Here is a 22,653-nt window from a genome sequence, read left to right as displayed (position 1 = left end):
TGTGGTATTAATATAAAGTGAAATGGAACAGCAGAAAAATATTTGGAATTTTGTGTAATAGAACCCAGAACCATCTGTATTGTAGCCCACACTTACACCTGCTACCACAGAAACAGTTAAATAATAGTTTTATATTTTCCTGTTCATTATTAACTTCTGTGAGTTAACTGCCACTCACCACCACTTACCATGTTTTCATGTATCCATTTTAAAATTATCTACTGTCTGCTTCCTCTCTATAGGTGATATAGATATATATATATATATATATATATATATATATATATATACAGGTGTTGGGGAAGATTGCTAACAGTCATGGAATGTCACTAGGCAACATTGTGCTATGGAAAGCAAAAGATGCAATAATTTATCCTTTTTGAAGTCAAGAAAGTCTGCATCCTGTCTGCTTCATATGTGGGCCATTAGTCCAGGCTTGTCTGATGGAAAGCATCACACAAACGAGACCAAGCAAAACTGAACTTGTTTTACCCTTGTGAACAGTGTTTCTTAGGTTTCATCCTTAAAAGACAAAGGTGGTACTTGAACCATGATCTACAAATAGTATATGCCGTACAGCTCAATGTGTTTAGATGTACTACACAGACAGGTGATTCACAGCAGTAGCTGATATATTGGTTATTAAAGAAGTACATTACATAACATTTATTTATGTTTATTCTCTTCCTGTGTTTGGGCTAAGGCACTGGTTCCGAAACTTTGCAAGTTGGAGGACTCCTTTTATAAAGAAAAACATGTTGATGGACCCCAATCAGTGGTGATACACATACGTTACATTTGGATCAACCTCCAAACCCCCCAATCAGCCCCACCACCACACAGCCATTTCAGTGTCCCATTACTTGGCTAATTCTCCCCAGTTGCCATAAACACTGCAAAATTCTCAGTGTGCATACTGTTTTCTGCTTTACTTCTACAATGATTACAGATGTTTGGAGTTAATTTAAAACTTTTATTTCAAATTTTATAGCACAACACTGATGGACATTTGTTAAAGCTAAACAGACATTTGCTAAATCTAAACAAGGCAATATAGTCTCACTGAAACACACAAGTAACATTACAACTTCTCTGCCTTTGAAACTCACATTCACTGAAACAGGATTGAAACTCACATTCAAAGTAAATGCATCTTGCCAGTGGCGGATGAAGTTTATCTTTGATCTATTTTCAAAGCATAGGTCCCTTACGAACATTTTTAGGAGCATGAAAAAGTTATCTGATTTACCTTCCTGATTGTATAATTAAATTTTAATACACAATAATTAAATTATATCCCTTATATAATGCAGCACCACTTGGTAGTACATGTTTTAAATGTATAGTTCTGCACATTTTTCTAGTAAGCCGTGAAAAAACATATGAACCAATAATGACAAAACCGCCCAATTGAGAACATTTCAACCATAAAGGGCCACTCAAACTTTTGTCATTACAATCCACCAATATCAGTCAATATGAACAATCTCTGCAGAAGTAAGTGATCTGAATAATTCTACTTTAAAGAGATCTGTAACTAATGAAAAGGTTGGTGCTAGCAAGCAACTTTATTTCAGTGTTTCATCAACAAATTCAGTGCCTGCTGCCCTTGAAGAATAAATTGCCTACTTAAAAAAGTGGTAAGCTGGTAATATTGCATGGATGGCAAACTGAAAACAGGTTCATAGTTACTAGGCATCTCATCCAAAAGAGGATGTATTCAGGACTTCAGTACCCACCCCCTAAAAATGCAAAACTGTATCAACAATCCATCAATATGCTGCGGGAGTGGAACCCACAGCCTTTTGCATTAAAATGCAAATGTGCGACCTGTTGTGCTACTAACACAGCTTGAAAAGGGTGCACCACAATAATGATACTATTTACTAACTAGCTAAACCAATCTGTTGCACATTGTAAACAGACTTTAGCATGAATGGCAGTAAACTTCTTTTCCCTTGAAGCTCACACTTCCTTGAAAATGCACTTGAAACTAAATTACTTGAAAAATGAACCTGCCATAATGGGGGAACAGAGAGCCCAAAACTAAGCACACATTTTATTTTTTGGTCTTGTAAACTTAGAAAGCTAATAGAACAACAAGTTTTGCATTAGTACAAATTTTCTGAAGGCTGTGAAGTCTGATGCTCAAATGTCTGCCATTATTTTCTGACTTCAGTCATCAATGATTTGCCTGTGATTTTCCAGAAAAACACAATTTTATTAGAAATAGACTGAAAATATGAGATAAAAATATGGGCATTCTGCAAAAACCTGGACAGCTGAAGGGTATGCTGCCTACCTCTTACACACACCTCTTCCCTCTTACACATACACACACACACACACACACACACACACACACACACACACACACACACACACACACACACACACACACACCTGCCTTCCTGTTAAACACATAAATATACACACACATGCACATACACACACCTTCCTGCCTCCTCCCTCTTACACACACGCACACACACACACACACACACACACACACACACACACACACACACACACACACACACACCTGCCTGCCTGCCTCCCTTTTACACACACATGCACACACACAAACACAATACCTCTCAACCTCTTCAGCACAAGAAATATGGACAGACCTGCCATACTGTGGGGAACTAAGGGCCAAAGCTAAGGATACATTTTGAATATTGCTCTTATAAACTTAGAAAGTTGATAGAACAACAAGTTTTAAATTAATACAAATTTTCTGAGACGTATGAAATCTAAAGCTCAAATGTATGCCATTATTTTCTCCAGTCCTCAATGATTTGCCAGAGAAACCCCATTTTTAGTGAAACAGACCAAATAAGGCAAAAATCTGGCACATTCTTTGAATATCTGGTCAACTGACAGCTACACCCTGGAACTGCTTCTTATTAAAGCCGTGATAAAAAAAAAATACCTTCAAGTTCTGTCAACAAGATCGTCTGGATCAATCATTAGCTCTGCATTAATCTCTATTCTGGCAAAAGGGAGAGAGCAGACCGATATCCATACAGCAACCAACATAAATATGGGACCTGTCTTACTTGGAGGGAACAGGGCAGTTGTTCCCTCCAAGTTCTAACTGCTGGCAGAAAACACAGGGCAAGTGAGCAGCTGCTCAGCGTCAGCCACAAGCATGGAAGTTGTTCCTTCTTCTCCTCTAAAAACTAAGGGCAAGCAACTGCTTAGCCACTGCTCAGCTGCAAATAGGGAAGTTTGTTTCTTTTTTTTTTTTTTAAATAAATTGTGGATGAGCAGTGCAACTTTTCTTTCTCCACAGGGTCAGGTCATGGATGATGCCCAAAAGCAAGGTGGGTGCAAGTGAGCTCACAGACCCTTTCAGTTTATTGTATGGAACTCCAGGGGTCTGTGGACCCCAGTTTTGGAAACACTTGGCTAAGCAATGCATCATGCAAATACTGGCATAAATAGAAGGAATCTATAAGATAATACTACAAAATATGTGTCACTACCCATGAAAGATTTTTATATAAGTCTGGATTTGAACAATCACACCAATGAACCTTCAGAATACAGTAAGGCTGTCATCCATCTATGCCACAGAAACAGCTTTGGAGAAGAGAATGAAAATTATTGTACATACAAGCAAGTTCAAAATCATCCACAGTATTAACAAGGCATATGGCACTTGTACACGTCTGCATTTTTTGCACATGTATTAATTTCAGTTGTAGTGCAATCAATGATCACATAACCGTTTATGACTATTGTTTGCAGAAATGTAGCTTTGTCTTATCTCTGTGTGGTATTCATTTTTCTCTTATCTGAGCAGGAATCGGAGACTTGCAGGCTGTAAGGTATTTTGTATCATTCTACTTAAAATGTGTGAGAATATTAAATGGTAATAATATACAGTTTTCAACAAATGCAGGGGAGTGTGGATGTTACTGAACAGAAAGTGTGAAATGTGTGCAAGTTACTTATATTTAAAACCTGGATACAATTGCCTCTGGGCTTTGCATGTCTAACCTGGCTGACACACTTACTTTAGGTAAGGCAGCCTGCATTGCTGTTGTGTTTTCCTTCTCCCTGCCAGTAATCATTCACAGTTATAATCCATTAGCAACAAACACTGACGTAGTGCTTGCACCACAGAGCCAAGAATTTGAAACTCAGCAATTGTAATGAATTCACACCTCCTTTGCATCTTGACCATGCTCACAGGCCTGAATCTACACTATTATGAGGGAACCATGTGGCTAGACAACCTAAAGATGAGGATACTTGTTTATGTGGATAACACGGAAGAAGATTGCAATTACTTTGGATTTATCTGCACAGAAGACTTATCTCGGCAAAGTATAATTGCATTTTTTAGTTACCTGCTCAAGTCACTAGGAAAAAAATTTATATATGTATATCTATCTATCTATATATATATATATATATATATATATATATATATATATATATATATATATATCTATATATATATATATATATATGAATAAACACATTAGCAAATGTTACTTTTATTTCTGTGCACTTCTTAGAAGTTTACTGATGACATAGGCATTTTTGTCAGGGAATTTTACTTTCTCAGATGCACAGCCTTTTTTAAATTTTATCACATGTTAATGTTATAGCTATTTCTCTTTATACTCTTCTATTGTTATTTCAGTCAAATGTAAATGTCCTATATTGTCAATGACACAGGGGAGTTAGCCTTCTAGTATGGTCCATAGACACCTCTAGGGGAGTGCTGGCCAGAGGTAGAGGTGACTTGCAATTGCATACAAAACAATGTTATGTGGTAAATGTGTACACATGCTTTTGGTACAGTTTGATACTGATGTTTTATTCCTTTATTTGGTACATAAATGTCATTTACCTGTTGTTTATGGGGTAGGGGAGCCAAGTTCCATCTCTGCGTTGACACAACCAAAATGTTTTTACAGTGGATTGCTTTGCTATTATTAATCCTTGTTTTGGATCAAACCTTTGTTTGTCTGTGACTGCGATTTGTTACAACCACATAACTCTTTTTTATATTTGAAAAACTATTTTTTTCTCCATTGGGTAATATACTGAAAAACTAACAATATGTGTTATATTTAAGCAGGACTTTTATTTATGTGATATTTATGTGTAGTATCCTTATTTTGTGTTTTATGTCACCTAGGACTATGGCAACCAAGAGTCCCAATCCCTGCAAACTCCCCTTCAGTGACCCTGAAAACATCATCATCCAACCATTTTGGCAACATTGTGTTTTTCTTCTTGAGAGAGGATGCAGGGATATATCTGGAAGAATGCAAATTTTGAACCAGATTGTGAATGATGTGATCACTGTTGGAGGATGAAGCAAGAAATATGATCAGGTGCATCATAGGGCCACTGACATGATTTATTCAGCCCAGAGGAGTGCAGCTGCATTGGCCTATGGACAGCTGGCTACTTGGGGGTGCCTGCTATAGAGCCATCACTGATACTGATACCAAATGAACAGCTCTTGTCCACTGTCAGGGATCTAGAGAGCTCAGTGGAAAGTGCACAATCGCATGTGATTGATGTTGGTGCTGCTGTTACAGGAAGGCCAGTCTGTAGTGCTTGTGTTAAGTTTTGAGTTCTGTAGTCTGTGTACTTAGGTAGGGGTTCTATTCTCACTGCAGTCGACTGGGGTGTGTGTGTGTGTGTGTGTGTGTGTGTGTGTGTGTGTGTGTGTGTGTGTGTGTGTGTGTGTTGGTGCCTGTGTACTTGCTTGACATAAGAGAAAGCTTTTTCATGGACAGATCGAAGGCCCTGTCACTGTATTCTGTATAATATAGGCTGCTGAGAGGTGTGTTTTGTCTCGCCTAGACAGCAGTCTCAGACCCTGCCCTAATAGAAATGCTGCACATCTGCAAGTCAAATGAGACATGATGCACATGCTCTAGGGATCTTAACCTAGTCTGCAACATTAACAGTGCATGCTGGAGAGACAGATATGTCTCCCAGAGATTACCACTCCTATGAAACAAACTCCCAGTTCACTTAAAACAGAGCTCCTCAATGACCCTATTATCACCCTATTTAAGCATAACTTAGACAACTGGATGGGAGGCCATAAATTTACCTGAGATGTCATCTATGTCCCTCTTGGAATAAAGGCAGTCGGTGCTGATCATAGACTCATGCTGAAAATGTAGACCATACAACTTGGTCAATAAGGGAACAAGGCTATAATATGGCTAGGCTTATAAAGGCCATAGGGTCAATAGCCTAGTAACCTCTTGTGAACGTATGAACTAACTATGTCCCGAAGAGCTTCCGGGTAAAATATTTCCCTGTGTTATTGTTATTGTGATGGTAATGTCCTTACATTTTGCTTAACTTCTTCCAGGACCATCCTTCCTAGCAAGTATGGAGTCATCTGCACATGGTAAGACAAATATTTTTATTTCAGTAATGATGAGCATTCCACAGAAATATTCATTTATCCATATGTGTGAGGTGAGTGTTAGTACTGTGGAACTACTGCTGTAACATCTGTGATAGTGGAGCCAGTGTTAGTTTGTTAGCATATATTGAACTGTAATACTGTAGCTATTAATTTCGTTCCTGTGTTTCTTGCTTATTATCACAGGTTATCTTGACAGTGGAAGTGTAGGACTCTTACCACTTGATGTCAGAGTATCAGCAGAATCTGATGCTGATGGTGGCCAAACACAGGCACTGTCAGGGGGGTTGCAAAGTTTGAATCTGACACTGAGGGTGACATTCAGCCATCCCCTGTAATTCCACTGGAAACAGCCAGTAGACCTACATAAAACCATTCCAGTGAGCCCTCAGATATTGGACAGGTGGAAGTGAGACACCTGATCAGGGTAGTGAGACTAATGCAGCTACAGTGCCTGTTGATTCTGGCCATAGCCAAAGTGTGGGCAGGGTGCCACACACAAGGGTTTTTTGGATTGTTCAGAGGAGGCCTGTTATACATCCTCCACCTGACCCAGGTGTGTCTTTCTGTGCCACTCAACTTATGTTTAGAGCCATCATGGAGGTGCAGGCACTTTCTGGTAGAACCTATGAGGAAATACTTGAGTGGTAGATGTGGCACAAATTGACATGCATGTCTGCCTCCACCATTTTGCCGATTCAATGGAGCAGATAAATGACACATTGGACTAAGTCGTATCTGTGATGGAACATCTGCTGGGATGGGGACAGCATGCATGTGGGTGTAGGTTAGCCACATCATCTAATGTTAACCAACATGGCCATGCCCAATCATGCTACTGTAGTGGCACTGCTTCCACTGCTACGTCAGCAGTTGAGGTGTCCAGAGCCAGATTTGGCATGCCATGGGGTCATGGTCCTGGGTGTACCCGTGAGGTGAGCTCATCCAACAAACATCAGTCACATTCAGGTAGCAGCAGTGCATCTGACCATGGGCATGGACATGACAGTGTAACTCCTGGCAGAGCCAGTTGTTGGGGTTGGGGATGAAAACGGCGTACTGTCACCCCTACCATGCATGGATCATACCTGTTCTACATACCTGAACATACAGCTAGCACAGTGCTTGTCTGTGTTTTTGCAGACACTCTCAAACCAATTTCGCCTGGACCGTCCATACAAACAAACACACACACAACAGTTAAATGGGTTAGTCTTGAGGCTTAAAGTTCATTATGTCTCAGTGTCCATTTGTTACTTTATCCAAATGACTGCCTGTTTCTCTTACTTACTCACATGCACTCACTACCTTTTGTGTCAGCATAGGTCTCTTGCCCACTCCCCCCCCACACACACATGCACACTGCCCTGTGCAAATGACAACTGTGCCATAGCCTTGTTTTCTATCTTTTGGATTCAGGGATACACAAGTTTTTTGTCTGATCCTCACGGTGCATTGCTGACTTAGTACTTAATATATCTACTGTATTTTTATTACGCTGTTTTGCAAATTTTACTGCTTTCTTACAGGTTTTTGTAATGTATAAATCCCTGCCAAACTGTTAGACCAAAAAAGCTGGGCCAAGCTATAAATAAAAGTGTGACAATGCCCTAACAATGGGGAAAGTTTAAAACTTTGTGGCCTTACAAACAGGTTTTGCATTACTATTTTTATGTTATTCTGAGGGATACAAAGTCTGAAACTGAAATATGGGTCATTACTTTCTGACTTCACTCTTTAATTATTTTCATTTACATATAGATGAGGACAAAATGTGGACATTCATTGAAAATCTGTACGTTTTAGACAAAAAGCCTATTACTTGTTAGAGGACACGTATTCACATAAGCCAGTGCTGTCACATCTTGATATAATTGCTGTAAAATCACCCACCTTATACTTACAAAATCAAGCAGCAGTAAGCACAGATATGCCATTAATTTGTATTTTTAAACATTTATGTTTCTATTGCAGGTTTTAAAGTTACCATGGAAATCCAGTAGTTGCAAGAATTTTAGTTCAGGGCTGACTTTGTCTGATGCAAGCAGTACACAGCCATTACTTGGGTAAGCAAAGGTTATGAGTTTTGCCTGGCATCAAAGTTACTGTACATAGGTGCATAGGATAAAGGTTTTAGTCCATCAGATGGTGAGAATGTGTTCTATCCATTAACTCTTGGGCAGTCTGAGGCCATATTGTGCAAGTCTACATCTATCTACACCCACAGTGGCTGCTGGATCCCACTCTAACTCCTTACCTGCATGTGGCTGTGGTGTCCTTGCCAGTGGTGATGGGATGTCTGTTCCTTCACCTTGCAAGTCTGCTGAAGCCATTTTCTCAGGATAATGTTGTGGAGCGTGGCACAGACAGTGAATATTTAAACACATATATGAAGAATGTACTGCAGGGCTCCACCAGATGTATCTAGGCACCAGAACTACAACTTCAAAAGCCCAAACACACACTATATGATATTTTTGGTTTGAAGTTGTGCCTGATTATAGCATTCTCCATTTGCTGTATGTGTGTGCATTTCTGATGGGTGTCATGAGGCACGGTTCTAATGCATATGCTGCATCCCTGGTAAATGACCCTATGGGATATCCCCCCTAGTAAACATTTCATAAAGTTGAGAGCTGTGCCAGATATGTCAGTTGTGGTAACTGCCTGAGTCACCAGCACACAAATTCAAAAGATTCCCTTAACGTTCCACATGACCTGACAGTTAATAAAGTGGTAACCCTTTCTGTTTGTACACTCTTCCCTATACCCCAGGTGGTGCTTTGATTTCTACATGTGTAGAGTCTATGGCATGCAGGACTTCAGGGTAATGTGCTATAGGTTAGAACTCCTGCATAGTTCTGGCTCTGTTCTTAGCTGTATGTGGAAAATATATATGCTCACTGGCATATTGTAGCATAGCATTCAGGAACTGATGGTGGATCCTGGATGCTGATGTCTGTGACACCCCAGCATGTCCCCTATTCAACTCTGGAAGGTTCTTGTAGCTAAAATTCAAAGTGCTACATATATGTTAGGCTCCACTGGGATTAGTTCACCTTGGTTTGTCCTTGCTCTCATTTGGGGAAGACAGAGGTTGCAGATTTTCTGTAGTGTGTCTCTATCCACCCTGTAGTGCTCTATAATTTCCACCTCATGCAGATTATGAAAGTTTATCAGAGTCTAAACACCCTTCTCCTTCTTGGACATGGTCTATTAGCAGCAGCATAGACATGGGCCTGCTGCACATACACATAAATAAGAGCAACAGCAGCCCCTAACATTCTTTCTGTATAGTCAGGTTTCTGTGGCTGTATTCCAATAGGTTTTGGAATCCGCTGGGAAAGCCATCAATGAGTCTGTATGGTTACTTTATAGCTTGTTGAATAACTCCTCCATCTTGGATTGGTTAATTATCTTACAATTCAGCTGCTCATGCTGTAGTTAGCGGACCACGATGGTTACCATGTTTGTGTGGTTCTACACGGCATGTAGAACTATTTTCTGAATAGAAAACTGTGCATTATCGTGTGTACATTGCAAGGGGTTTAGCATCTTATGTAGCTTTATTGAATCTACACCATGAACATTCAATGCAAATAAACAAACAACTGTAACAGGTATACTTCAATGGAAGATAAATCTGAATAATATCTTAACAGGGAAAACCAAATGGGATTCTTTTGTTCTTGCAGCTAAGTTTAGTAAACAAGGATGGTTAAAACTTATAAGAGATACATAAATTACAAATCAATAACAAATATGAATTTTCAATAAAAAGTTAATCTTTGGTATACACTGTACTCCAAACATATTATTTTTGATGCATATCAAAGATTCTAATACTTTTTGGCATTGTCAGTGTGATCTTGCAGATTTATATCATTGCTGGTAGTTATGTCCCAAAACAGAATATTATTGGAGAAAAACACACATATCATTAAAAATGTTGCCGAAAGAAGAAATATCTTTTTCAACTTTTTTTGAATATTTTAGATATGTACTCTGTAACAATTAATTTATAGATTTTACTGGCATCAATGGTAATAAAAATGATATTAAAAGCACGGAAAGCTTTCCCAATGTCTGAGGTCATAGAACATGGATGATAGAATCAAGTTTGAAAGTTTTACCTAGACTAAATAAGACAGATGAACTTATTTTTTTTCTTTTTTACCCTTCTTCTTCTTCATTTTCCTCTTTTTTCCTTTTTTACCATCTTTACTTAATTGTGATCATCCCTAAATTAAATATGTACATTCTTCTCTTATTGGGGTTTGTTATTCTAATTTGAAATAAAATAAATCATTATAAGGGTATTTACATTAAAATATTATATTTGTGTTTACCTTAATACATCAACGGGGGGCTTCAGTAAAGCCTATGTGGTCATTTATCACCATGCGAGTGTCACTGTGCAATGTACACATGGCTGTGGAAAGTTTTAGATTCAGTAAGCGCAGTGCAGCAGCGTGCGCCACTGCACAAACAAGGTAAGGACCTTTGCATGCTAATTACAGCATAAGCAATTGAATTGCTTACTAATTAACCAATCCAAAATAGTTTAGCTGTTCAATGGGCTATAAAAAACATCTGTATAGACTCTGTGCTGTTTTTTTTAGTACAAATTTCAAAACTTTTGGAATACAGGCAGAAAAGTATCTATGTGAATAGAATGTTACCTGCTGCTGCTTCAATTCATTGCATGTGTTACACGCTGAAGCTGCTGCTGCTGCTAATAGGCCTAGGCTGAGAAGGAGAAGAGTTTTCAGGCCCATTTAACTTTTCCCAACCTACATGATGTGGAAATTGTAGATTGCTGCAAGGTGGACAGGGACACACTACAGGAACTCTGTGACCTCTGCCTTTCTCAACTCAGAGCCAGAGCCAACCGAATGAAGATTTATCATATTTAAATTCATCAGTGATCTTTGAGGTTGTCTGGTCCTGAAAAAAAAATTTAAGGTTTAAATTCCTGAAAAAAGATAATATATCATTAACAAAATTTTCTTCAGGAACAAAACAAAAGGGATGAATGATAATCCTTTATTCAAGATTTCCACATCTGAGGCAGTGAGGGTATGTGTAGAAATATTAGATACATTCACATTTGTTCCTTGTGTACAAACATTTAGAGCAAAGCCTCCATATTGTTTAATTCCACTGTGTTTCCTAGGTGTAAATCCTGCAAGGCAGTAGAATTCCTCCTTTTCATTGCTGGGGAGCCGGTGGCACCCACCGGATCAGTCTCTAAGCCCGAAGATGATTCATCACCTGATGTATCCATACTATGTGTGGATCCCTTTTTTAAAATAGATTTAGTGCGTTTCCTTTTAAAAGGGGTCCTGCTGAATTGTGTGAATCAAACATGTTTATCCTTACCAGTATTAAGAGGGTCCCCCTATCGTAGTCCCCTAAGTCCCTCAAGAACTACTTCTTCTTCTTTCTTTCCTTGAGTTGGATTTCTAGAGTAATCAGCTCCTTACCAAGGTTCTTAAGGCTGGTATTGTATATGGGTTGCCCTTCATATTTTTTGGCCGCATCACATAACTGAGTGATGGATTCTATCTCCTTATCTATAATCCTTTTATGGTGCTCAGCTAGTATTTCAACAAATTTAAGAGACGCCTGCTGTTGCACTTCACTCCATTGTTTCAATAAGATATCATTGGGGTTACTAAGTAATGGTTGCGTACATATGCATAAACCTCTTGGTGTTATACCCTTAGTCAGATAAGACTGAAAAAGCTTGTAGTGCCATACATTATTGTGTAATTGACGCATATGTTTATTCATATTCAGAAAAATATCTTCACAACTCTCAACATCGGGACCAGCATCAGTGCCATCCACCATCAATTAGGCCGTCGCAAGTCCAAAAACAGTTAAATCATCCCTATCAAAGGCAAGGCCCTTTAATAAATTGTTCAGTTCTATGATACATCAATTCAAAAATGATAAAATGTTGATTATGTGACAACGGAATCAAAAGTCAAATGCAATATGCTTAGTAAAAGATGAGAACCTAAAGATCACTGGAAAATTAAATAAACACAGTAATCGTTGTGTTCCACATGACTGATATCCATGTAACTGAAGGACCCCCGGCCAATTCATACATAAATCAATAAGCACTAGGCCAAAAGGAAGAATTGCTGTGTAATGTGGTCACAAAAGTATCAATTGGGTTCAATAACAACCAATAGTACTGTGTCACAGTTACTTTATTTCCTAAAGTATAATTGACCCTAAGCCAATCACCATGAGTTGGTCATCATAGGGGCAGATAAGAGAGGGGCAGTAGTTGTACAAGACTGGAATCAGTACAACAAGGAAGCCAACAGACAGTTGTTTGATGCACGCTATTATACACATCTCAGTATTGATCCTACCCCCTTCTTTAAACAACAAATTGATGATTTCCTATCCTTAGCAGTTGAGGAGGGTATTATTAGCAATAACACCAAATCACATTTGACCATCATTAATCCATGTCCACAATATATATATTTTCTGCCAAAGATACATAAAGATTTACACAATCCCCCAGGTCGACCCATTGTCTCTGGCAGGAACTCACTCACGGAACCTCTGTCTCTCTTTCTCACCAAATACCTGCAACCACTTCTTAAATGTGTCAGAGCACGTATTAGAGACTCTACTGAATTTCTTCAGATTATTTCTGAGGTACAATTTGAACCAGAATGGCTGATGTGTACACTAGATGTCACATCCCTATATACCAACATTCCACACTTGGACAAGGTTGGAAGCCTTAGACTATTGGTTAAACAAAACAGAAATGTATAAACCAGGTTTCAGTACATTGCTCCTCTGTCTCACTGAACATGTGCTCACGAAGAACATATTTTTCTATCGAGATAAATGCTTCTTACAGATTAAAGTTACAGCCATGTGAACATCTTTTGCCCCAATATATGCTGATTTATTTATGGCATATATTGAGGAACAGATCATTTATGAAAGTTTCCATAACTTATATATAGGCAAAATGGACATCTGGAGGAGATATCTGGATGATTGCTGGTTGGTGTGGAGAGCGGATGTGGATTACCTATTGGAATTCATTGCATATTTAAATGAAAACAAATGGGGAATTGAGTTTACGGTCAACTATGATAAAAATAAAACCCTTTTTCTGGATGTGTTGGTCTCTAGAGAATCTGACCACAAGTTGACCACTGAAGTTCATCGGAAATTCCCGAATATAATTCACTTCTCCATACCACCAGTTTTCATCCACCCCACATCTGTATGAACATCCCCAAATCTCAATTTATGCGTATGAAATGCATTTGTTCCAATGGAAATACTTATGAACACTTCAGGGATGATTTGGTTTTTAGATTTAGGGACAGAGGCTATAAAATGTGCCATGTTTTACATATGAAACATAATGTAGATAACATGGAGCTTGAGAATCTTCTTCTTTATAAAGCCAAATGCAACAAGGGTGGGGGGCCCCTTAGATTAGTTACTACATACGGATGCAACACCAAGGTACTAGCGGATATTGTGCAACACCACTGGAATATTTTGACATCTGACACTAGAATTGGTGAAATTTTGGGTTACAGATGCCATTTTTCCTTCAAGAAAGGTAAAAATCTTGCTACCTTTTTCAGTAATTATAAACACGGTCAACTCCATAACAACAAACATACCCAAGTTACTCTGTCAGGTGACCCCTTAATTGGTTTTCACCCTTGTGGTCATTGTGTTCACTGTCCTAGGATTTTAAAAACCAAAAGCTTCAGTAGTCAAAATACCCCTCAAGTCTATGAAATTTCATTTTTTTGCTTATTGTGTTACTGATGGGGTGGTTTACTTAGCTAGTTGCAATTGTTCAGCATTCTACATAGGGCAAACTTCCAGACCTCTTAAATTTGAATTTTAGAACACCTTAGCGGCATTAAACACCATAAAGAAACCAACGCCCTATATAAACATACAATGACACATAAAAATGCTACATTTAATTTTACTATAATAGATAAAATAATGAGACCCAGAAGCAATAAATTAGGGTGGCATGATTTATAAAACAGCATGGAGAAAAATGTATTGTTAAACTGGGAGGTCTCTTTAAACCAGAGATTAATGAGCATATTTAATTGGTCACATGTCCTTTAAATTATGTATATAAAGTATTACTTATTTTTTAGACATTAACACTGATGAAGGCTATGTAACTTTGAAGCCGGAACCGGTCTTTTCCTGCTTTTGTGCTTAGGGCACTTCTATAATAAAGGATTATTCTGGTGCCACTGTATGCTGGTCTTTTATTTTTTGGTTTGCTTTGACTTTTATTGAGACCATGCAGCTGCCGTACTCGCAGAGGTTTTTTTCTGTTTCACATCTCCTAACTGTACCAGAGGTTTGCTAGGGGTGATATTTCACAGGGGCATTTACTGCGAGAGGCAGGCTATGCACTGTAATCGGTAGCTGATGACACCCATCAGAAATGCACACACACATCCATGGAAGAACACCATAATGAGGCACATGCTCAAATAAGAAATATCATATAGCATGTGTTTGGGCTGCTGAAGTCACAGTTCTGGGGCCTTGTTACATATGGAGGAGCCCTGCAGTACAATCCATTGACATGTACAAAAATATTCACAGTATGTGCCATGCTATACAACATAATCCTGAGAAAACAGCTTCAGCAGGATCAGAAAGGGGAAGGGGCACATATCCCACCACCAGTGTCAAGGTCACCACAGCCACAGGCCGATGAGGAGTAATAGGGGGAACCACCAGCTGCTGTGGGTGAAGGCAGATGTGGGTGTGCTTAGTATGACCTTATATTGGCCTGACCTAGAAGAAGTAAGAACAGCACCAAGGAAGATGAAGTCAGGGAAAACAGCAGGCTCAGATGAGGTCACAGCAGATATGATAAAGATGTTTGGGTGAGATAGGGGAGAAATGGTTCCTAATGGTACTAATAGCAGTGTGGCAAGAAAGGTGTTTCCCAGATGACTGGAGAATAAGCATACTCATGCCAGTGTACAATAACAAAGGAGACACCCACAACTGTGGGCAGTACTGAGGCATCAAACTCCTATCACATTGCATGAAAGTTCTGGAGAGGGTGATTGATAAATGGCTATGAAGAGCAGTAGAATGTAAAATGGGAGTTGAGCAGTTTGGATTCAGATCAGGATGCAGCACAACTGACCCGATGTTTGCATTGAGACAGATACTTGAGAAGAAGCTAGAGATGAGGAGAGAGTCCAAGTGGGCATTCCTAGACTTGGAGAAGGCATATGACAATGTCCCAAGAAAGCTGATCTTGGCAGTTCTGCAGTGGTTTGAAGTCCCAGAAACATTGGTAGAATTAGTGCAGGCTAAGTACAAGGGCCCAGTGACTCAATTACGAACAGTGTTCGGCCTCACAGAGGGGTTCCTAGTGGGAGTGGGTGTACATTAGGGTTCATCTCTGAGCCCACTGCTGTTCTTGCTGGTGATGGACTACATTAGCAAACAGGTTGGAGGGGATGGATCAACAAATCTGCTGTATGCAGACGATGTGGCAGTACAGGCAGACTCAGAGCTAGAACTTCAGCAAAGGATAGGAGAATGGAATGCAAATCTGAAGGCACACAGGATGAAACTAAGCACAGATAAGACGGTGGTCATGGCAGCAAATTGGGGAAATCAGAAGAAGCTGAGAATAGAGAGAAGGGACACTAAAAAATCCAGACAAATGAACTTCACTACAAAACAAAAACCGAAGAAAGAAACACTCCAAGCCACAACATATGAGTTAGCGCTTTCATTTACTAAATTAAGCAGACTTCTTCAGACAATTACGCAAATCCAAATACATTCTTAAATACCACACGTCAAATGACATCATCACATCAAAAACCAAACCCTGCCTACATTTAAAACGGCAACCAAAAATAGCTGCCCTACACTCATATTTACCACATTAGACCCAAATATTAACAATCTATATAAGTATATACCAATATAAAAAGTTTTTTATACAAAACATGAGTAAATATTTTAACCACAAATGCATATTAAAAACTCATATATAATCATATACCTATCCAAACAGACATTTCCAGTACCCTGCCAGAAATATTAGAATAGGAGACTAACCTACCATAAAAGGGCTTTTAACTTGAGAATACACTTAATAGATAAACTATCATTAAGTCCTGGGGGAGTATGCGCATTAAGCCTCAACTGCCATGCTAATTCTTTTTCATCCAATTTCAAGGATGATGGACCCCCCCTGGCATTATCTGCTATTTTATCAATGACAAGAAATAGAAAGTTGTGGGAGGGATTAGCCTTCACATGCCTAGCCAGAGGATTGTTCAAATTCAGTTTATTAATATTGTAAACATGCTCATAGATTCTATTCTTCAAAGGCCTCTCTGTCCTGCCAACATAAAAAGCTGGACAATTCTGGCAAGTGCTCAGATAAACAATTCCCCTTGACTCACAGTTAAATCTCCCTTTAATAAAAAAACATTGATTACGTACAATACAACAATTAGTGGTATTAATGTATTTACACATCCGACACCTCCCACATTTCAACATACCACAATGTGGGGAATATTTAAAAGATCTGCAACTTTCCAAAATCGCCTTCAAATTCCATCCCCTTCTAAAAATTACTTTTGTTAACTCACCCACTTTATCCCTAATAGTGGTATCCTCATGCAGGAAGCACCAATTCTTAATCAAGATAGATCTTAATAGTGGTTCATCCATTGAAAAGGTGGTTATGAACCCAATGTTATTGTCACCAATCCTTTGTGGTCGTGGGGACTCTCCAACCATTACTGTACAAGCTACACCACCCGAGGTATCCGACCCCATGTGTGATGCCAATGAACTAACCTCTGAGGGACTCAAGATCTGTTCAGTCAAGTTCGATGTTAGATTACCTCCATTTTGCTGCCCAGCACCTCCAATACCAAGTAATAATGGTCTAAATATACCTTTAGTTCTTTTATCATGAACTTCATTTATCAACTGGCTCACAAGTCTTAATGGGTAACCCCTCTTGAGAAACATATCCCTCAAGAGATTACACTCCACCAGGAAATCAGAGTCAAGAGACACCATTCTGGCCGCTTTAACTAACTGGCCCTTAATGACTGTCCTCTTCTGGTGGTAAGGATGGGAACTGGTGAAATGTAGAAAGGCGTTAGAATAAGTAGATTTCCTAAAAATATTTGATGTATACCTCCCATTGGTCCTATACTTAGTAAGTTTGATATCTAGATAAGCTATTTTTTCACTCTGGAAATCCCAGGTGAAACTCAAAAAGTTTGTAAAACCCGTAATACGGTCAACAAAGGCCGATGCCATTGGCCAATCACCTCTCCATAAGAAGAATATATCATCCAGGTACCGGGTGTACCACACAACTCTTTGTTGGAAGATATAATCTTTAAACAAATAGTTCTTCTCCCAGTGGGCTATCACTGTATTCACAAAGGTGGCACCACAGGGGAGCCCATGGCAATGCCAGTCTTTTGTAAATAAAATTCTTTATTAAATATAAAGAAATTATTACTAAGTACTAGGTACAGCAGGTAGCCAATAAGATTAATAGTCGGGCCATCAACTCGTTTATCCACCAAGAAATCCCTCACCCAATTCCTTCCAATATCCTGAGGGATGGTAGTATATAGATCTTGGACATCAATTGTCTGGAAGTTAAATCCATCACTAAAGGGTAATTTATTAATAGTCTCCAGAAATGCCCAAGAGTCCCTACAAATATGGGACTTGGGTAAAAGTACCTGTTGTAACCTATTATCAATAAATTTAGCACATCCATATGTTATTGATTGCCTACCATCCACGAATGGGGGTAACGGGGGATTATTCAAATCTCTGTGGATTTTTGGTAGCCCAAAAATAATAGGCACAACTGAGCTAATGATGTTCAGGTAGTTAAATAAATCAATATCCACAGAGCCATCAATAAACAGGTCATTAATGAAACTTTTGACATGTTGATATGCCCCATTAATGTCATTTCTAGAAACCTTCTTATATGCCCCACAAGATAGCAACAAGCACATTCTCTGGATGTAATCATCATTATCCATAAAAATGAACCACTCCCTTGTCAGGCTTAATGATGCAGATCCCAGCAAATCTCAAACCAAACAAAGCATCCATTTCAGAGGGGGATAGGTTATTGATGTGATTATGAAGGGCGAACTTGTTATTCAATAAGCTCCTTATATCATTTTCACACAATTTTTCAAAGAGAAGAATGGAAGTCTGCAAAGAGGGGTTAAAAATGCTTGCAACCTTAAAATCATTCACCAAGTTGCTGGAATTACCAAGTAATACATTTAGACTGAGTTTCCTAGTAAAACAATTTAAGTACACCAAAGTTCTCACTAAATCACTCTGTGCAGTAGGCATAAAAGTGAAGCCTTTGGCCAAAGTCTCAATTGAAATAGGAGATGGTGCAAAGTCAGAATAATTAAATATTTTAAAGTCACCAGTACTATTATAAAATATTTGCATGGCAACCCTATCCTCTGTAATTTGGCCATAGAGGCAAGGTTCTAAACTATCATCCACTATCTCCTCCATTTGTTCTGCTGCCTCTTCTTCCAGTGTTGTTTCTGGAATCCCCCTTGCTGTCTCCCTGAGATCTTGCCATTGGCCCGATGAAAATCCTGGGAAGAGGCAGGAGATTAACTGTGCCAGTAGCATTAGTAAAAAAGGTGCAGTCCCGCCTATTGGCAATTCTTTCACTTCTCCTAACACCTGATTCCTCAGTATCATTACTGTTACTCAGACTTGAGGATCCATTTTCATTTACAGGGACATCAACTAAATTAGGGGAACCTAATCCATTCTCACTCACAACCAATGGTTTCTTCTGCATATTATTTGGGGGTGGGGATAAGCCAACCCATGCTCATAGTCATGCTTATCTCTAGTAAGCTTCCTTATTTTAGTTTCCTGGATTTTAGCCAGGGCATTGTCAATCCTGGAAAATATGCATGAAAAATCGTACATATAACATGTAAATTCCTTGTCTGCCCAGATATCTGCATCCAGGTGGATTAGTTCAGTTTTAAGGACCCCAATTTGTAAATCATAATCCTTGATCAAACATTCAAGGAATTCACAACCTTGTTGATCGAAAAGTCTAACCAACTCCACATGAAAAGGGGAATTTCGTACAAGCCAAGTGGGATATCGCCACTGTCTCAGCCCCTTCGGGACATGTTGTCCATTTGCACATTCTGTAAGGTACTGTACCCCTAATTGAAGTTTTTTAAACTTGAAAAGTTTTTGGTCAAACAATTTAAGATTCTACACAATAACATTGCGATTCACCCCAGAAGCACTCACTGATGTGTCTGATACTATATTAATGGACCCAAATGAAACAGGCTCCTTAAACCAATTGCTCAAAGAAGGAACCAAGGAAAGAGTACTCACGGTTCCTTGATGTAAGTTATCTGGATGGTGATGTTCGTTACTAAAATTGCAAGGTTCCAATGATGTGCTTTGTCCGGAACTGCCCAAACTAGCCGAGGAAACAGAGGCATATGTAAGAACCCTTCATTCATGTGAACCAGAAGGGGGAACAGTAATTGCAGCCCCGGTGTGTGGAATCATACATCCATTAATTTGACTATACAGTCCATCCATGAGTTGAGTTAAGTTCTGAATGAGAGCAGTTAAATTGCCAATCGCATCAGAACCAGATGAAATGGTTAAGTTCTCATTCGGAAATAAGACCTGTGACCCAGGAGCAGATTCATTCTCCATATTGGAACAAGTGGCACTAAAAAATCCAGACAAATGAACTTCACTACAAAACAAAAAACGAAGAAAGAAACACTCCAAGCCACAACGTATGAGTTAGCTCTTCCGCTTACTAAATTAAGCAAACTTCTTCAGACAATTACACAAATCCAAATAAATTCTTAAATATCACACGTCAAATGACATCATCACATCAAAAACCAAACCCTGCCTACATTTAACACGGCAACCTAAAATAGCTGCCCTACACTCATATTTACCACATTAGACCTAAATATTAACAATCTATATAAGTATATACCAATATAAAGAGTTTTTTTATATAAAACATGAGTAAATATTTTAACCACAAATGCATATTAAAAACTCATATATAATCATATACCTAGCCAAATAGACATTTCCAGTACCCTGACAGAAATATTAGAATAGGAGACTAACCTACCTAGAAAGGTACAATTACTAGTTCAACACCACAAATGCAGATATACTAAGTAAGCTATGCGCCCTGAGCATCAGACAAAAAGCTTTTGTATCCCTGAATCCAAATGATAGAAAACTGGGATATGGCACAATTATCATCACTTGCACAGGGTGTTTTGTGTGGGTGTGGGGGGGGCAGCTAGCCTAGGCTGAAACAAAAGGTCACTGAGTATGTGTGAGTAAGAAAAAAAAGAAGGCAGACGTGGATAAAACAACAAATGGCCAGTGAGACAAAATGAGTAACTGTTGGTGTATCTGTATTGGTCATCCAGGTGAAATTGGTGTGTGAGTGTCTGCATGAGCACAGCCAAGTGCTGTGCTGGCTCTACATCTTGTTATGTCAGACATGTCTGAGCTGTGCACGGGAGAGGTGGCAGTATATAATTTTCATCCCTGACCACGAGAACTGGCTCTGCCAGAAATTGCAATGGCACCACCACATCCATGGTCAGATGCAGTGCTGCTACCTGAACGTGACTGATGTCTGCTGGATTAGCTCCTTTCATAGGGATGCCCAGGACCACAACCCATGGTCTGCCATGTCTGATGTGGACAGCACCCTCAGTGATGGAGCAATGGAAGTACTGACACTATGGCAGCGTGATAAGGCATGGCCACTTTGGTTGACAGCAGATGATGTGGCTGACCTACACCCATGGGAATGCCGTTCCCCTCCCAGCAAATTTTCCATCACAGGCACTGCTCATTCCATGAGAGACACTCCTTGATCCATCACAGACACCCCTCATTCCAAAAAGTCATTATCCAGTCCAATGAATCAGCATCGCAGTGGAGGCAATCAGACTATGCCACATCCATAACCCTGAGCATTTGTCTGAAGCACCTATGAAAACATGCTTGTGTATCCATGAAGGCTCTAAACATATGTTGAGTGGCACGGGAATAGGCAACTGAAACAGGTGGAGGAGGAACAGCAGGCCCCCTCAAGCACCCCTATCAGTCCTCCAACATGGCACCTTGCCCACACTTTGGCTATGGCCAGACTCAACAGGTACTGAAGCCTCAGTTGCCACACTTCCTTGATCAATGTCCTCACCCTCCACCTGCCCAATATCTGTGGACTCACTGGACTGGTTAGTAGTAGGCCAACTGATTGTGTCTAATAGAAATGCAAGGGATGACTGCATGTCAACCTCATTCTCAGATTCAACCTGTGCACCCCCCCTGACTGTGCTTTACTTTGGCCAGCATTAGCAACAGAGTCTGCTGATACTCTGACATCAGGTGGCACAGGGTCCACACTCCCATTGTCATAGTCACCTGAGATAAAAAGCAAGAAACACAGGAATAAATTAATACCGCACTAATATAGTGCAATATATGCTAACAATCTAACAGTGTTGTCACTATTACAGAGTACAGCAATACACACAAGAGACCTGAGATCAAAATCACATACTATAATATCACGTTAAATTGCTCAGCAGTACTGATATAAAAATGGTTGGCTTACGATCTGCAGATGAGATACTCCTCTGTAGTTCAGATGGTCCTGCAAGAAGTTAAGCAAGAGGTAAAGGCAACATCATCACAATTAACAATAACACAGGGGGTATTACATTTAATCCTTTATATGTCCATTATCTATAATCTCAACAAGAATGTGGCTGACAACTCTAACCCAAACTTATAACTGCAGAAATCTTCAATTCCCACCCAAAACAAGACTTGTGACACAGAATTAACTTATTGATTTTGGTTTACTATACACCAGTATGCAACTGTTCAGATAGCAAAGACTACCTGGAAGCTCCTCCTGGGATGTGCTTGCTGTCTCAAAAACTGTTGCTCCCACCACCAGGTCATACTGTACTGCACTCTCCCAGCAGCTGTCTGGATCTCTGATATTGGCCAGGAACTCTTCATTGGGGGTTAGTGGTGGTTACCTAGTAGGCCCTCACCCAGTAACAGTAATGATATTTTTCAAC

The sequence above is a fragment of the Protopterus annectens genome, chromosome 3.part1 (genome assembly GCF_019279795.1).
Source record: "Protopterus annectens isolate FY-2018-M chromosome 3.part1, PAN1.0, whole genome shotgun sequence".
Classification (NCBI taxonomy): Eukaryota; Metazoa; Chordata; order Ceratodontiformes; family Protopteridae; genus Protopterus; species Protopterus annectens.
The sequence above is the reverse complement of the archived record's forward strand: the minus strand, read 5'-3'. Positions refer to the sequence as shown.